This window comes from Papio anubis, chromosome 12 (assembly GCF_008728515.1).
Source record: "Papio anubis isolate 15944 chromosome 12, Panubis1.0, whole genome shotgun sequence".
Lineage (NCBI taxonomy): Eukaryota > Metazoa > Chordata > Mammalia > Primates > Cercopithecidae > Papio > Papio anubis.
The window spans coordinates 71,434,094-71,451,355 of NC_044987.1; the positions used below are offsets into that span (position 1 = coordinate 71,434,094).

General features: G+C 45.3%; 1 protein-coding gene across 1 annotated transcript in view; it reads left to right on the forward strand.

Moving 5' to 3' along the window:
• Positions 1-1,876: 1,876 nt before the first annotated feature.
• The window catches only part of MICAL2 (microtubule associated monooxygenase, calponin and LIM domain containing 2), a 295,251-nt gene continuing 279,865 nt past the window's right edge, over positions 1,877-17,262 (forward strand). The window contains exon 1 of the mRNA XM_017948611.3: positions 1,877-1,895. The gene's annotated coding sequence lies outside the window, so the exon portion shown is untranslated. The remainder of the gene's footprint in view (positions 1,896-17,262) is intronic.

Sequence of the window (17,262 nt, forward strand, 5' to 3'; positions counted from 1 at the left end):
CTGACAGTACCTTTTAAAGTTATGAGAGATATTTACATCCCACCCCCCAAATTAAAAACATTATTAAATCACTAATTATTTTCCTCCCAGCTTTATTGAGGTATAATTGACAAATAAAAATTATATATATTTAAGGTATGTGGCGTAATGTTTTGATGTTACAGAAAGATTTTGAAACATTGTAAAATGATCACAGTCAAGCTAATTAACATATCCATGACTCACATAGTTACCATTTTTTGTGTGTGGTGAGATCATTTAAGATCTACCCTCTTAGCAAATTTCAAGTATACAATTCAGTATTATTAACTGTAGTCACCATGCTGTATATTGGTTCTCCAGAGTTTATTCATCCTGTATAATTGAAACTTTGTACCATTTCACCAACATCTCCCCATATCCCCTTCTTCCCCTGCTGCCCAGTCCCTGGCAGTCACCATTCTACTCTCTGTGTCTGAGTTTGACTTTTTAAGCTGCCATATATAAGTGGGATCAGGCAAAACAGTTGTCCCTTGGTATCCTCGGAGGATTGGTTCTGGACCTCCATACCACCCCCACCCTTGCAGATACCAAATTCTGCAGATGCTTAAGTCCCTTCTATAAAACGGCATAGTATTTGCCTATAACCTGTGCACAGCCTCCCATATACTTTACATCATCTTTATTTTGTTTTGTTTTGTTTCTTTGAGACAAGGTCTCACTCTGTTGCCCAGGCTGGAGTGCAGTGGCACAATCTTGGCTCACTGCAAACTCTGCCTCCTGGGCTCAAGTGACTCTCTTGCCTCAGCCTCCCAAGTAGCTGGGATTACAGGTACCCACCACCACACCTCGCTAATTTTTGTAATTTTAGTAGAGACAGCGTTTTGCCATGCTGGCCAGGCTAGTCTCAAACTCCTAACCTCATGTGATCCGCCTGCTTCGGCCTCCCAAAGTACTGGGATAACAGGCATGAGCCACCGTGCCTGGCCAACTTTATATCATCTTGAGATTACTCATAATACCTAACACAATGTATATAGCTGTTATACTGTATTGTTTAGAGAACAATGACAAGAAAAGTCACAATCATCATAGGCCTGACTGCATTTTCAATCCACCATCGGTTGAATCCAAGGATGTACTCATGAGTAGAGAGGGCCAATTCCACTGTCTTTCTGTGCCTGACTTTGTTCACTTAGTGTAATGTCCTTCAGGTTCATTCATGTTGTTGCAAATAACAGGATCAAAACACTAAATTGTGCCTAACCTTTTAGATATAATCTTTAATATGTGTCTTAGTTTGTGTTTTCCCAAAAGTAACATCTAAGACAAAAATCTGATTGCAGGTAGTTTATTTTTGGGGTGATTCCAAGAAATGCTGACAAGGTAGAGGAAAGAGAGAAAAACAGAAAAGGATATAAAGAAAGCTATAATAAGCTGGGTGCAGTGGCTCACACCTGTAATTCCAGCGCTTTGGGAGGCTGAGGCAGGAGGACTGCTTGAGCCCAGGAGTCTAGGGCTGCTGTGAGCCATGATCATGCCACTGCACTCCATCTGGGCAACAGAGTAAAACCCTGCCCCCTACCCCCTAAAAAAGAAAGGGAGCTAATGAAAGATGATTTAGCAAGCAAATTACCACTTGGCAATGCGGTCCTGCAGAACACACACAGCAGGCCCCAGGGCCCAGGGGGAGTCCTGAGGCGAGTCCAGAGGCAGGCAGCCGAGGCCAGGCTTGAGTGCACAGAAATAGTGAATGTGGTACAGGTGACAAGGAGGGGCACTGATAGTGTCTGTTACAGTGTGTTTCTAGATTTTGTATGTTTTTCTTTAATCTTTTTTTTTCCTTAACAATTGAACCTACAGGTGACAGACAAATCCAGAGGGTATTCATTGAGGATGAAGATTTCCTGCCTCTGGTATGCATGATTTCCTATCTTTGTCACAATTTGATTTTCATAGGCAGTAACATTTCTACATTTCCATTTTCCACTGGTTTTTATAAAACAGTAAGAAACCGCGCATGGTGGTGTGCACCTGTAGTCCCAGATATTTGGGAGGCTGAGGTGGGCAGATTGCTTGAGCCCAGGAGTTCAAGACCAGTTGGGCAACACAGCAAGACCCAGTCTCTCTAACAATAACTAGATAGATAATAAGAAATGTTATCTCCATGTAAGTCCTCAAAGAAAAAACAATGGCTAAGACTTATGAACACATACCATAAGCCAGGTTTGCTTCATTCTAATGGCAATGCTCTGGGGTAAATATTACTGTTATTGCCATTTTACAGTTAAAGAAATGGAGGTCCAGGGAGGTTAAGTAATTAGCTCAAGGACACACAGCCATTAGATGACAGAGCCTGGCAGTCTAGCCCCAGAGTCCATGCTCTTAATCAGCCTGCCCTGCAATGGCCATGTGACTGTTTGAAATGGTCCCTCAACTGACTTTGGAAGCCTGAACATGGCATGTGAAAGAGAACTTAGGGGTGTCAGTAATAATGCACACAAATGTAGATTTTTTTGTCCAATTTGAATATAACTGCAGTGTGGTATAAAATGGTTTGCGGCAGGTAGAAATGTTATGAACTTATTTGGGCTAGAAATATACATTTCATATTTTCTGTGACCTGAGCTGAGTTTTTATTCTGAGACACACCTCACTGAATGAAGGAAATTAATCTCAATCCATGTGAGGGCTGCCTTGGCTTTTTCCCAGGGCCAAGGACGGTGTTTAGTACCAAACATGGTGGGGTGGTGAGAGTGAGGTGGTGGAAGGGCGTCCACGCTGAAAGGGTGATATGGTTTAGGTCTGTATCCCCACCCAAATTTCATGTCAAATTGTAATCCCCAATGTTGAAGGTAGGGTCTGGTGGGAGGTGACTGGATCATGGGGGTGGTTTCTAATGATTTAGCACCATCCACCTGTGGCTGTCTTATGATAGAGGTCTCCTGAGATTTGCTTGTTTAAAAGTGTGTAGCACCTCCCCTTTTCTCTCTCTCCTGCCGGCCATGTGAATATTTGCCTGCTTCCCCTTACCCTTTTGCCATGATGGTAACTGTGCTGAGGCCTCCCCAGAAGCAGAAGCCTGTACAGCCCACGGAACTGTGAGCTGATTAAGCCTCTTTATAAGTTACCCAGTTTCAGGAATGTCTTTACAGCAGTGTGAGAATGGACTAATACAGAGGGCCTCCTTGCCGTTCATTACTGGGTCATGGTCCACACCTCCATCCTCACCCTGGCCCTGAGTCTTCTTTGGGCACACTGGCTCTACAATAGCATTTCCATGCCTTCTTGGAATGCAGGGACATCACCCTCAGGCCACTGGCTGTGCTGAAAGACCCAGTTGTCCTCTGCTTTCTGAGGTCACTCCCTACATCTCTGCACTGCCATGTGTCCCACCCCACAGGAACAGACTCAACCTGGGAGAGGGAGGCAAGGGGAGGAGGCACCAAGTCTTTTATTTCTATTTTTGCTTCCAAGGGTGAAAAAAATGGCTCTGTCTAGGGACTGTATACCTCCACATTTGGTGTATCAGCTATCCCAGATTCCTTTCTGTCCCCACTATCCTAGTTGTCTATTGTTACATGACAAACAGTGAAACTTAGTGGTATGAAACACACATATTATTTTAGTCTATGCTTGCCAGATAAAATACTGCAGATCTTTTACCTGTAAATACTGTAAATATTTTATCTTCAAGCTTAAAAAATTAACTTCTATCTCTACTACACAGATAAAAATTTAACCTGAGTTAAATTTGAATTTCAGATAACGTACAATTTTTTAGTGTAAATATGTCCCATGCAATCCCATGCAATATTTGAGAGATACCTAGACTAAAAAAATTTCCTTGTTTATCTAAAATTCAAATGTGACTGAACATCCTGTAGTTCTATTTGCTAACTCTAGCAACCCTATTTTGGTCGCAGCAGTGTGGGTCAAGAGTTTGGGAAGCGTTTGGAGGGAGCCGAGAGATTCACTTGCAAGGAGGCTTTTCATGCACATGTCTGGGGTGCTGGGGTGCTCCTCGGCCTCCTGCCCTGTCTTCACGTGAGGTCTGGTCTCCGGCGCTTCTCCACACAGCTCAAGATTCTCATGGCGTGGCTGCTGCAGAAAGTCAGACCGCCCACACGGAGGCCCGGGGCCTGACTCTGGAAGCAGCAGGCAGAAGCTGCCGGTCTCTAATCTTGGGCCTGACAACTGGCATAGCATTACTTCCGCCCTATTCCATTGCTCAAGCAATCACAGAACCCACCTGGCTTCAGCAGGAAGGGGCATGGACCCCGCCTCCTAATGGCAGCAGTGGTGAAGAATTCACAGTCATCTTTTTGTTGTTGTTGTTGTTGAGACGGAGTCTCGCTCTGTCGCCCAGGCGAGAGTGCAGTGGCCGGATCTCAGCTCACTGCAAGCTCCGCCTCCCGGGTTCACGCCATTCTCCTGCCTCAGCCTCCCGAGTAGCTGGGACTACAGGCGCCCGCCACCTCGCCCGGGTAGTTTTTTTGTACTTTTTTAGTAGAGACGGGGTTTCACCGTGTTCGCCAGGATGGTCTCGATCTCCTGATCTCGTGATCCGCCCGTCTCGGCCTCCCAAAGTGCTGGGATTACAGGCGTGAGCCACCGTGCCCGGCCTTCACAGTCATCTTTAATCTGTCATACCCGCTGAGAAAAAATAGATTTTCTGCCACCTGAAAAGTTGAAAGTCAGATGTGTGTATTTCTTACATCATGACTTTCCTGAGGTGATGGCAGCAGCTCAGTCTAGCTGCCATCTGATTGGGCGAAGGGTCCTAGAAGAAGGAAATACAGAAGGGGAGGAATCTTGGCCATTTCAAAATGTCACTCCTTGCATTTATGCAACCAAGGAATCCACGAAGTCAAATAATATGTAACAATTCAAAAGATCTTCAGAAAGATCTTTTTAAAATTTTTTCTTTTTTAAAAAGTATATTTTTTTCTTTTGAGACAGTCTCACTTTGTCACCCCACCTAGCTATTTTTGCATGTAGCTATCAATACTTATGTATTCATGGTTTTAAAAGTAATATCATACTATAAACACATTTTGTAACCAGGTTATTATGCTTACCATTTTATCTTCAAATGATCTTGGCTCACTGCAACTTTTGCCTCCTGGGTTCAAGCGATTCTCTGTCTCAGCCTCCCAAGTAGTTGGGATTACATGTGTGCGCCACTACACCTGGCTAATTTTTTGTATTAGTAGAGACCGGGTTTCACTACGTTGGCCAGGCTGGTCTCAAACTCTCGTTCTCAAGTGATTCTCCTGTCCTGGCCTCCCAAAGTCCTGGGATTACAGGCATAAGCCACTACACCCAGCACATAAAGATCTTTTGATTCTAGCACGTTTTGATGTTTTCTGTTTGTGTGTGTTTTTGATGTTTTATAACATGGATACGTGTCTTTTTTATTTCAGGAGAAAAGAGATTATAAAACAAAAAGAAAGTGCTGCTGCAATGAATTAAATGTTTGTGTGCCTATAAAATTTGTATGTTGAAGCTCTAATCCTAAGGTGATGGTATGAGGAGGTAGGAACTTTAGGAAGTAATTAGGTTATGATGGTGGAGCCCTCATAAACAGGATAAGTAGCCTTATAAAAGGGACCCCAGGCTGGACATGGTGGCTCATGCCTGTAATCCCAGCACTTGGGAGGCAGAGATGGGCAGATTGCTTGAGTCCAGGAATCAGACCAGCCTGGGCAACATGGTGAAACCTCATCTCTACTAAAAATACAAAAATTAGCCAGGCATGGTGGTGCATGCCTGTGGTCCCAGCTACTCAGAACGCTGAGGTGGGAGGATCACTTGAGCCCAGGAGGCAGAGGCAGCAGTGAGCTGTGATTGCACCACTGCACTCCAGCCTGGGTGACAGAGTGAGACCCTATCTCTAAATAAACAAATAAACCACCCCAGAGAGCTCTTGTGCTTTCTTTCCAATAAGAAGTTGGCAGTCTGCAAGCCATAGAGGGCCCACAACAGAACCATGCTGGCACCCTGATCTTGGGGTTCCAGCTTCCAAAACTGTGAGAAATAGGCAGGGTGTGGTGACTCACGCCTGTAATCCCAGCACTTTGGGAGGCCGAGGCGGGTGGATTACTTGAGGTCAGGAGTTCAGGACCAGCCTGACCAACATGGCAAAACCCTGTCTCTACTAAAAATACAAACATTAGCCGGATGTGGTGGCATATGCCTGTAATCCCAGCTACTCAGGAGGCTGAGGCAGGAGAATTGCTTGAACCCAGGAGGCGGAGGTTGTAGCAAGCTGAGGTTGCACCACTGCACTCCAGTCTGGGTTACAGAGACAGATTCCATAAATAAATAAATAAATAAATAAATACATACATACATACATACATACATACATACCTGTTGTTTTTAAGCCACCCAGTTTATGATATTTTGCTATAGCAGCCTCAACAAGCTAAGCAACTGTCCTGTGAATTATTAACTAGTTAGCTCTTTATACAAATTCTATTCAGCACCTAGCATGTACCAATTACCGGTCTACTCACTGCCATGAGCAAGCTAGACAGGGTCCCTGTCCTCCTGGAGCTCATGGTCTGGAGAAGCACCTGGACTGTTCCTTGGTAGTGGCATCTGAATCCAGAGCTTCCTGAGTTTTGCTCCTAGAGGGCCTTGTGCAGAGCTGCCTGCTGAGGGGGAGCAGCCCAATGGCTTTCTAGTGCACTTGCCAATACCTGCCTCCAAGCCGTCTGCTTTCTCCATCAGGTCCTTGCTTTGGGATCCCAGAGACTTCATTTCCTGCCCTACTTTTCCTTCCAAGAGCTCAGTGGAGAGTTCTCTTCCTAAATAAAGAGAAGCTTACTTCTTCAGCAGTGTTATCTCTGGGTGTCAACCATAAGGCTGGAATTTCCCCTACTCAGCCTTGGGGTGGTGGCCCCTTTCCATCTTCCTGAAGCCAGAGCATGTAACATGTGGTAGAAGCCATTGGTAAGAGACGGGTAGCAGTCAAGGGCATGGCCCCAAGTCCGGACTTGTGGCTACTGGGAAGAAAGGGAAATTGATGAAGCTCCTATAGTGTGACTACTACTGTGTGCTACATTCACAGAATCCCCAACTGCCCTATAATGCAGACCAGGCTCCCCTAGGCTGAGACATGGTAGTTTCTCCAGATGTTAATAGGTTCTGTGTGCAATTTTGGGAAATGCTGTAGTTCTTTGTTCAGTGCCTTTAATAGCCTAATGTGCATCGTGAAACTCAAAGGGAGAGGTTATGATAGGCAGTTTCCCCCAAATTTATTTCACCCAAATGCCCCTATACTAGATTGAATAGTGTCCCCCCAAAATTCAAGTCCACCCGGAACCTCGGAATGTGGCCTGATTTGGAGAGAGTCTTTGCAGGCATAATTAATCAAGGTGATGTTGTGCTGGAGTAGAGGGAGCCCTAACCCAATGACAGATGTCCTTAGAAGACGAGAAAACAGACACATGGGGAAGAAGGCCCTGTGATGAGAGGGTCAGAGACTGGAGAGATTCATCTACAAACCAAGGAATGTCAAGGGGTACCGGCAACCCCCAAAGCTAGGAAGAAGCAAAAAAGGAGCTTTCCCCTCAGGTTTCAGAGGTAGCATGGCCTGGCTGACACCTCGATTTTGGACATCTAGCTCCAGAACTGAGAAAATAAATTTCTGTTGTTTTAAATCACCCAGCTTGTGGTCATGTGTTACAGCACCCACGGGAACTAATATGACCCCTTTACACCTTGAATCCTATTAACCAGTGATACAGGTTACCACTCTGAAACTAGGCAGTGTCGTTGTTCCCACTTTACAGATGGGGAAACTGAGATTCTTTGAGGATCAGTAGCTTGCCTCAGGCCCCACAGAGTGTGGCTTCCATAGCAGTTACGTCTCTGAGTCCCCACTGTTTAAACCCTCTCTCTGGTGCCACAGCTACATCCTGTAGACCCAGGCTTTCCATGCTTTCTATTGAGTCTCAGGTGTCTGTTTCCAAAGTTGTTGCTCCCCTGCCTGCCTGGCACCTGGCAGTGACAAGCCAGCCCTGGAGGCCTCTCTATGCAGGATTCTCTCTTCCTCTTGGCCATTGAGAAGGGAAGTGTCCTTGCATCAGGCTGCCTTGTACCAGAATCTCTAACAGACCGAGGAGTCCAAGCTGGGGTGAGTGGGACTCAGGCCACTGTTTCCAGGTGGGCTCACTGCCATTGATGTCTGCAACTGCTGAGAGGCCCTCTGCATCATTTCACTGAGCTCAGGGTGTACGCTTCGTGGAAGAAACCACAGCCTCTCATCTGACCAGGAGAGGGGAGATCTACCATCTCTTTGCTTTCTTTATTCTCTAAACAAATTTTTCATTTCATTTTAAAAACAAATACATGCTTTTTGGAAAAAAATAATCGGGCTGAACTCAGTGACTAATGCCTGTAATCCCAGCATTTTGGGAGGCTGAGGTAGGAAGGTCATTTGAGGCCAGGAGTTCAAGATCAGCCTGGGCAACAGAGCAAGACCCTGTCTCTACAGAAAACAATGTTTTTATTACCTGGGCAGAAGATCACTTGAGCCCAGGAGATTGAAGCTGCAGTGAGTTCTGTTCATGCCATTGCGCTCCAGCCTGGGCAGAAAGAGTGATGCCCCATCTTTAAAAATTAAAAAATTATTATTTTTGAGACAGGGTCTCACTCTCGTTGCCCAGGCTGGGGTGCAGTGGCTTAATCACAGCTCACTGCAGCTCAAGTTCCTGGGCTCAGATGATTCTCCCACCTCAGCCTCGGAGTAGCTGGGACAACAGGCACGAGCCACCAACCCCGGCTAATTGTTTTGCATTTTTAGTAGAGATGGAGTTTCGCCATGTTGTCCAGGCTGGTCTCAAACTCCTGAGCTCAAGTGATCCACTCACCTTGGCCTCCCAAAGTCCTGGGATTACAGGTATAAGCCACTGCACCAGGCCAAAATGTTTTTAAAAATCAGAAAATATAACGAAGAGCAAAGAAGAAAACAGATATTACTTACATAGCCACCAGCAGTTTACTATGTATAAATGTCCAGAAGGAAAAAAAGCTATATTCATATATGCATCTGGTTATATTATATATAGAGAGTCATGCATTCACAGCTCAAATTCAACTGTGTTTAAAAATAAACATTTATATATAAGCTCTTTTTACTCTTGGAGAAATGTGGCCATAATAACAATTTGATACTCTATCCTAAGCATTAACCCAGGTCCTTAAAAATTATTTGTATGTACCACTTAATATGGCTACATTCTATTCTATCAAGTGGATCACCACTTATTAGTCATTATTCTGTTGCCAGGCATTCAGGTTGTTTCCAGTTTTTCATTAATTCAAAAACAAAAACCACACACACACACATACACACACTCTCACGAGCACAGTTGATGTGAGCCTTTATATACATTGCTGATGGTGCCCTGAGCATGACTCACTGGGTTCAAGGTCATAAATATAACCTTTTTTCTTTTGAGACAGGGTCTCACTCTATCACCTATGCTGGAATGCAGTGGCACAATCACAGCTCACTGCAGCCTTGCAGTGGCACAATCACAGCTCACTGCAGCCTTGACCTCCTAGACTCAGGAGATCCTCCCACCTCAGCCTCCCAAGTAGCTGGGACTACAGGCGTGCACCACCACACCTAGCTCATTTTTATATTTTTAATAAAGACAGTGTTTTGCCATGTTGCCCAGGCTAGTCTCAAATTCCTGGACTCAAGCAATCCACCTGCCTCAGCCTCCCAAAGTGCTAGGATGACAGGCGTGAGTCACTGCACCCAGTCAGAATATAACTTTTTTACAGCTTTATTGAGGTATACTTTACATAACATAAAATTTGCCTACAGTAAATATACAATTCAATGATTTGTAATAAATTTATATACTTTTACAACCATGTCCACAATCAGTTTTAGAATATTTTTATCAACCCAAAACATTTCATGTTATACTCATTTGCAGTCAAATATATTCCTACCTTAAACCCAGTCAATCTCAAATCTACTTTCTTCCTCTATTGATTTGCCTTTTCTGGACATTTCGTATAAACAGAATCACACAACATGTATTCTGTGTGGCTTGTTTCCCTTAGTATACCGTTTTTATGGTTCATTCATGTTGTGGCATGAATCAGTACTTTTTTTCTTTTTATGCTAAGTACTGTCTCATTGGATGCGTTTATTACATTTTGCTTATTCACCTGTCAGTGGAAATTTGGATTGTTTCCAGTTTTTGCCTATTAAGAACAATGCTACTGTGAATATTTGCATACAAGTCTTTGTGTGGACGTATGTTTTCATTTCTCTGGGTTAGATTCATAGGAGTAGGTCATATGATGAGTTTATACTTAACTTTTTAAGAAACTGCCAAATTGTTTTCCAAAGTGGTTGCTCCATTTTATGTTCCCACCAGCAACGTATGAGAGTTCCACTTTCTTCACATCCTGTGGTACCTCTTCGCGGTTGGATTTGCATTTTCCTGATGACTAATGGTGTTGAATGTCCTTCATGTGCTTATTAGCCATTTGTGTATCTTTTTCAGAGAAATGTCTGTTCAAATATTTTTCTCAATTTTAATTTTGTTGATTGTCTTAGTGTTGTCAGAGTTCTTGACATATTCTGGAAACAAGTCCTTTATCAGATAGATGATTTGCAATTCTTTTCTCCTGGTCTGTGGCTTGTCTTTTCGGGTTTTTTTTGTTGTTGTTGTTTGTTTTTGAGACAGTCTCCCTGTCACCCAGGCTGGAGTGCATAGTGGCACGATCTTGCCTCACTGCAACCTCCGCCTCCCAGGTTCAAACGATTCTTGTGTCTCAGCCTCCCAAGTAGTTGGGATTACAGGCATGCACCACCACGCACAGCTAATTTTTGTATTTTTAGTAGAGATGAGGTTTCACCATGTTGACCAGGCTGGTCTCAAATCCCTGGCCTCAAGCAATCCACCCGCCTCGACCTTCCAAAGTAATGAAATCACAGGCGTAAGCCACCATGCCTAGCCTTGTCTTTTCATATTTTTAATGGTATTTCTAGAAGAGCAAAAGATTTTCATTTTGATAAAGTCCAATTTATCTTGTTTTTCTTTTTAGATTGCCCTTTTTGGTGACTTGTCTAAGAAAGTTTTGCCTAACAGAGTCAGAAACATTTTCTCCTATGCTTTCCAAGTTTTTAAAATACAATTTTAAAATAATTTTTCATTTTGAACATAAACTATAATAACATTGAAAACAAATAGAAAATATAAACAAGGCACAGTAGCTCACACCTGGAATACCAGCACTTTGGAAGGCAGAGGCAGGTGGATTTCAAGATCAACCTAGGCAACATGGTGAAACCCTGTCTCTATTAAAAATACAAAAATTAGCCAGGCATGGTGGCGGGCACCTGCAGTCCCAGCTATGTGTGAGGCTGAGACGGGAGAATCACTTGAACCCGGGAGGCAGAGGTTGCAGTGAGCGGAGATGGTGCCACTTCACTCCAGCCTGGGCAACAGAGCGAGGCTCCTTTTCCACCTTAAAAAAAAAAAAATTAGCTAGGTATCTTGGCACATGCCTGTAGTCCCAGCTACTTGGGAGGCTGAGGTGGGACAATTGCTTGAGCCTGGGAGATCAAGGCTACAGTGACCTGTGAGCATGTTACTGCACTCCAGCCTGAGTGACAGATTGAGACCCTGTCTCAAAAAAAAAAAAAGAAAAGAAAAGAAAGACAGACAGAAAGAAAGAAAGAAAGAAAGAAAGAAAGAAAGAAAGAAAGAAGAAAAGAAAAAATGTTGATCAGCAAAAGGAAGAAGTTACAGATCACTCATAATCCCCCCTGCCCCAAAATTCATGTTTTGTTATACGTGTCTGTATTGGTTACCCATTGCTGCATGACAAATTATTCCCAAAATGTAACAGCTTAAAATAACACATTTATTATCTCAAAACTTCTGTGGATCGGGAATCTGGGAGCACTCTTCTGGGTGCCTTTGGCTCAGGATCACTCACAAGGCTGCAGTCAAGGTGTCCCCTGGGGCAGCCATCATCTCAAGGCTCCACCGGGAGAGGGTGCATGTCCAAGCTTGCCCACGTGGCTATGGGCAGGCCTCAAGTCTTCACTGGCTGTTGGCTGAAGGCATCGATTTCTTGCCATGTGGGTCTCCCCACAGGGCAACTCACAACATGGCGGCTGGCTTTCTTGAGAGCAAGCAAACAAGAGCAGGCAAGAAGGTGCCCAAACAAGCCACTCCCTTTTTGTAACTTAGTCATAGAAGTGACATTCCTTCATCTTGTGCCCTGTTGTATGCATAGAGGTGAGTCATCAGGTCCAGCTCATTCTCCAGGGAAGGAGATTGCACAAGTGCTGAATACCAGGAGGTGGGGGTCATTAGGGACCATTTTAGAAGGTTGCTACGGTGTCCTTCTTGTTATTCATCTTTTGTTGTTTTTATGTATTGGGTGGTAAATCTTTACCTGTGAAACTCTTTCCACAGATGCAGGGGCCCCTTTCTAGATTCTAGATTCTACTGAATCAGGATCTCCAGAGAACTGCAGCTCTCTGTATGCTTATCTCTGAAAAGCTCTGCAGGTCATTCTAATGGGAGCCAAGGTTAAGAGTCACTTATAAGTGAGTATTTCCCATATGGATTACAACTGTATATATGCTTAGAAGCATTTTTTTTTTCTTTTTATCCCTCAAATAGTGTTGAACACAAATGTGTTCCAGGTCCTTGGTTCTTAGTGTGGGGCCATCATTTCCATTTCTCCTCAGGAAGCTGTGTTTCAGGGTCCCTTTGCAGGCAGAGCCCCACCAAGCAGGCCTGGCGATCATGACATCCAATTCCAGGGGCTGCAGAGGAGCCCTTCCTTCCGAGTGAGCCACGAGGCTGCCTGCCCTGGTGTTTGGCTTCAGGCAGCTCGGACATCAATCTGTCATTCCAGAGGACACTTTAGATGTAAGTCTGCTGGTGTGGGGACTTTATGAGAACAGGAATCCCTGGCTGTGAAACTGCTGGCATTTCATGATGTGAGAGAAGATTTACAAGCTCCATGCTGAGCTAGGCTCTTAACACAAGCCCAAGCAGTTACACAACCCAGCCTGCCAGGCAGGCAGAACGTGCAGGGGGCGGCGGTTAGGAGGAAGGAGAAGCCGCCACTTCACTGTGTTCGGGACTCCTGGTCCTATTCAAACACCCACTGGGGGCTTAGTGCAAAGTTGCCTCAGCCGTATTCACTGCACTGCATTCACTCTGCAGATCTTAGCAAGCAAATGGGCAGTGGTATTTTGTGAGACTGTGGATTCAGAAAGGAAGGAATTTCAAAGGTCACTCTCTCCCGTCCTCTCCTGATGCTCCCCTCCCACCTTCCTAGCTAAAAGCTAACTCCTACTCCCCAATCCAAAGGAAACACAAGCGTGCCCTCTCCCATAATCCTGTTTAAATTTTTTTTTTTTGCACAACCCTATCTCTACTGTGTATGTATACTTTTTAGTTTTTTCATGGCTTACCTCTGGCATTCAAATCATTGCTAGACCTCAGTACATCCAGACATAGGATGGGCTGGCCTGTAAGGTCCTGAGTGCCTTGCTTCCAGTACCCAAATATTCATTCATTGATTGAATGAACAGTTTTACCACTGTACCTGCTCAGGTCTCCTAAGCTTAGTGGTGGCCTCATCACACTGATTTTCACCTTGACAGGTTGATTCAATGAATGAATTAATGACTGTTGTGATTCTGCCAGGGGCAGAGAGCTCAGGGCCTTACGGGTCAGCCCAGCCTCGGTCTGATGGCTCTGACTCTTGGCCCCTCCTCAGTTTTTCCTGCTGTCTCCCTGTGTGTACCTCCCTTCATTTTCCTCACTTGTAAGACTACTCTGAACTAGCCTGCTCCTCTTGGAGACCCCAGAGATTCAAAAACAGTGGCTGCATGCTTTTCAAGATGAATGTCTCTGTTTCTTTTAGCTGTCTCTGATGTGTCATTGTCATCCTACTCACCATCCTCGGGAGGGTTCTAGTGAGCCATTGCCCCTCAATAAGTTAGGTTAAGTCTTTGAGATTCTTAGTAGGTCTTGGCAGTTTGCAGATTTTGAGACACTTCCCACTCAACACTTAGTTCACTTCTTCATGCTCAGATTTTTGATGTAGAAAAACAGTCAGTGGGTTTAATTGAGGATTGGTGCTTTTAACCAATTCTCTCTGTTTCTTTGCCCAGATTTTCTAGTGGACAACAGCCAAAAGTAGGGGCCCCTGGATCTTTGGGATCAAATGGCCCTATTGTTTCCCCCATACCAGAAGTATTTCATGGTCCCACCCTACAGAGAAGAGGGGACCAGCTCCCTGTCTCTCACTGAAGGGCAGTCTCACTTGGGAGGGGTGGAGTATGTGGGGCCTTGGACCCCTAGGGTACTTTTCGAGAGTCTGAGATGAAGGGGGTGTGCTGTTTGAAAGTGGACATATGGGCTGGGCGCGGTGGCTCACGCCTGTAATCCCAGCACTTTGGGAGGCTGAGGCGGGTGGACCATGAAGTCAGGAGTTTGAGACCAGCCTGGCCAAGATGGTGAAACCCTGCCTCTACTAAAAATACAAAAATTAGCCAGGTGCAGTGGTGAGCACCTGTAATCCCAGCTACTCGGGAGGCTGAGGCAGGAGAATCTCTTGAACCCGGGAGGCAGAGGTTGCAGTGAGCCGAGATTGTGCCATTGCACTCTAGTCTGGGTGACAGAGCAAAACTCCATCTCAAAAAAAAAAAAAAAAAAAAAAAGGAAAAAGAAAAAGAAAATGGACATATGATATTCTTATTATTCTCACAATTTAATCCACAAATTCAATTTTGTGGCCTTGTGGGGAGAGATAGCTAAGTGTGCAGGTTTATGAAGGTTGGGACACTGGCTGGGACTTGACACCTGTCAGGTCTCCTGTGCTTAGAGTGGCCCCACCACACTGACATCCAACTTGCATGTTGATTCTGACTTCCCCCTCTTCCAGCTGGGCACAGTGCTCCTTTTGGCTCCAGGTGCAGAACCCAAGTGTACAACAGGATGATCCCTGCTCCGTCTCCTTGGAGGGGTGTTCCTCCCAGGAGGAAACCCCATGGAAGGGCTTGATAAACTAGCAGGTGGCCAGCAGGGAAGGGTAGGAGTTGCCTCAGGGCATCTGGTACTCACTAGCCACTGCTCTATCCTGGGTCCCAGGTAGTCTCTAATCTCTCAAGAGGGCCCTGAGCCCTGAACAGGCCGGTGTTTGTTTATCAGAGATTTCTGGATGATCTTGCAGGTGACAGGGAGCAGCAATGATTACATATGTCCCCTGCTTGACAATCATTCCATTCATTCATCTGCCCATTCCCTTGCCCAGCCGACACGTGCTCTGGGCCTATGCAGCCAGGCCCTGCACCGGCTTCTCTCTCCTCCTTTCCTCTTCTTGCTGCTCCACCTGCCTTCACAAAGGAATTTATGGAGACTTTCAAATAAAACATTCAACCATAAAAAACTAAATGCCCAGGAACATTCAATCATGCAAAAATGCTGCTTAATTTTCATGAAAAAAAATTTTAAATAAGAGAGTACCCAAATTAGAGTTTTGTAGAAACATCCACGTTTCTATCCATTTCTGGCCGAATAAAATACCCTGAGTAATTTCTTATGGAAAGTCTATGCACTTTTCATTTGGAAAAATAATCATGGCTTATATATTTCATAGTGGAGAGTTGAGAGGACAGGAATTTGGGTGACAACTTTATTAAAGAAAAGGACAAAGTGGGTTTCGTTATCCATGGAATTCTGGTTGGGCTGCTGGGATTCAGGTAACTATCAGTGTCACTTAGAAGGGAGACTTAGGATTATATACTGTCACAAAACAAATAACAAAATTGAAAAGGCTGGTTGTTTGGGGGCCTTATGAAGACTCATATCTGTTGTCTTAATGATGAAAGAAGCCCCATTCTATGGATGTGGCTGGGGAATTACGTGGGGGGCCTGCTCTGATGGCCGCTTCTACCACCATCAACCCCCTGGCATCCAGAACTCTGAGCACCACCATCCACTACTGCCCATCTGGTTCACAAATGGCAGGGCCCACAACACAGAGGTAAAGTCAAAATTTTATTTGGAGATGTTTACTGCTGCTACTAATTGAAACCCACCATCAGAGCATCAGACCTGTAATGGACATGCTTGGGGACCATAGCCCACCCACTTATCAGCCCTCACCAGTTTTTGAATCCCAGTTTAGGTGCAAATCTCTTTGTGCCTCAGTCTCCCCACTTCTAACATGGGTCACTGCACAAGGATTAGCTCTGGGAATCTCATAGAAGCTGCTGTTGTGTAAACAATGAGAGGTTCAGAGTGTTCTGAGGAGCCTCCTGCTGTTCCAGAAGGTCTGTGTCATTGGGTCTATGAAATTTGAGGACCAAAGGGCCTCTGAAGATGGGAGCACATTGTCCCCTGCCACGCTGGTGTGCATGCCGTGTACCCTGGCTCTGCAGCTCCCTCAGACATCTCACTCACTCCCAGCCAAGGTTGGCTTTCTAAACCCCCTACCTTTAGAACATTTATAGCTTTAATTGTGACACAAGGGCCACAGTGCCTCCGCACTCTGGTCTATTTCTGTCAGAGCCAAGTTAAGAGGAGGTGACCTGACAGTCGTGGTGTGTGCAGCCTGAAAGGTGCAGCTAGAGCCTCCTGGCAGCTGTCTGAGCACAGGGGCGTTGGCTCCAGGCAGTGTGGGCTCGAATCCCAGCTCTGCCATGAATGGCCACATGCTCTTGGGGCTGACTTCTCTAATCTTGCTGAGGCTCAAATCAGGGGTTAAAAGCACCCCATCTCTCAATCAGGTGTTAAAAGCACCTACCACACACACAGTGTTGCTGTTCAAACTGAAATATGTGCAGTGGGAGTAGTGTGCTACTTGGCACAAAATAGGTGCTTGGTTAATGGGAGTGGCCTTCCTCCCTACCAGCTTCCTTCTTGGTGCAGCAGAGACTCGGCAGGTGTGAGCTGCCCAGGCCAGTCTGGAAGAAGTGGTTTCTCCTGCAGTCCTGGGTTCCACAGTGGGGCCAGTTCTCAGATTTGTGTTGCTTGGCCATTGGCAGGGCTTCCAGAACTTTCTATTGTTTTTGGCAGCAGAGGGAACAGGGGCTCCTCAGGACTTGCCTTCCACCCAATCCCTGTACCAATGCTGATCCCTGCCTTGAAGTGACTGCTCTGGGGTCCCAGGCTCTCCCCCGCCTCTCTTTCCACGTCTGTATGTACCAGAGCTGGGGGGCCCAGACTCTGATGAACAACAGTAGGAACCCTCAGCTAGCTCTTACTC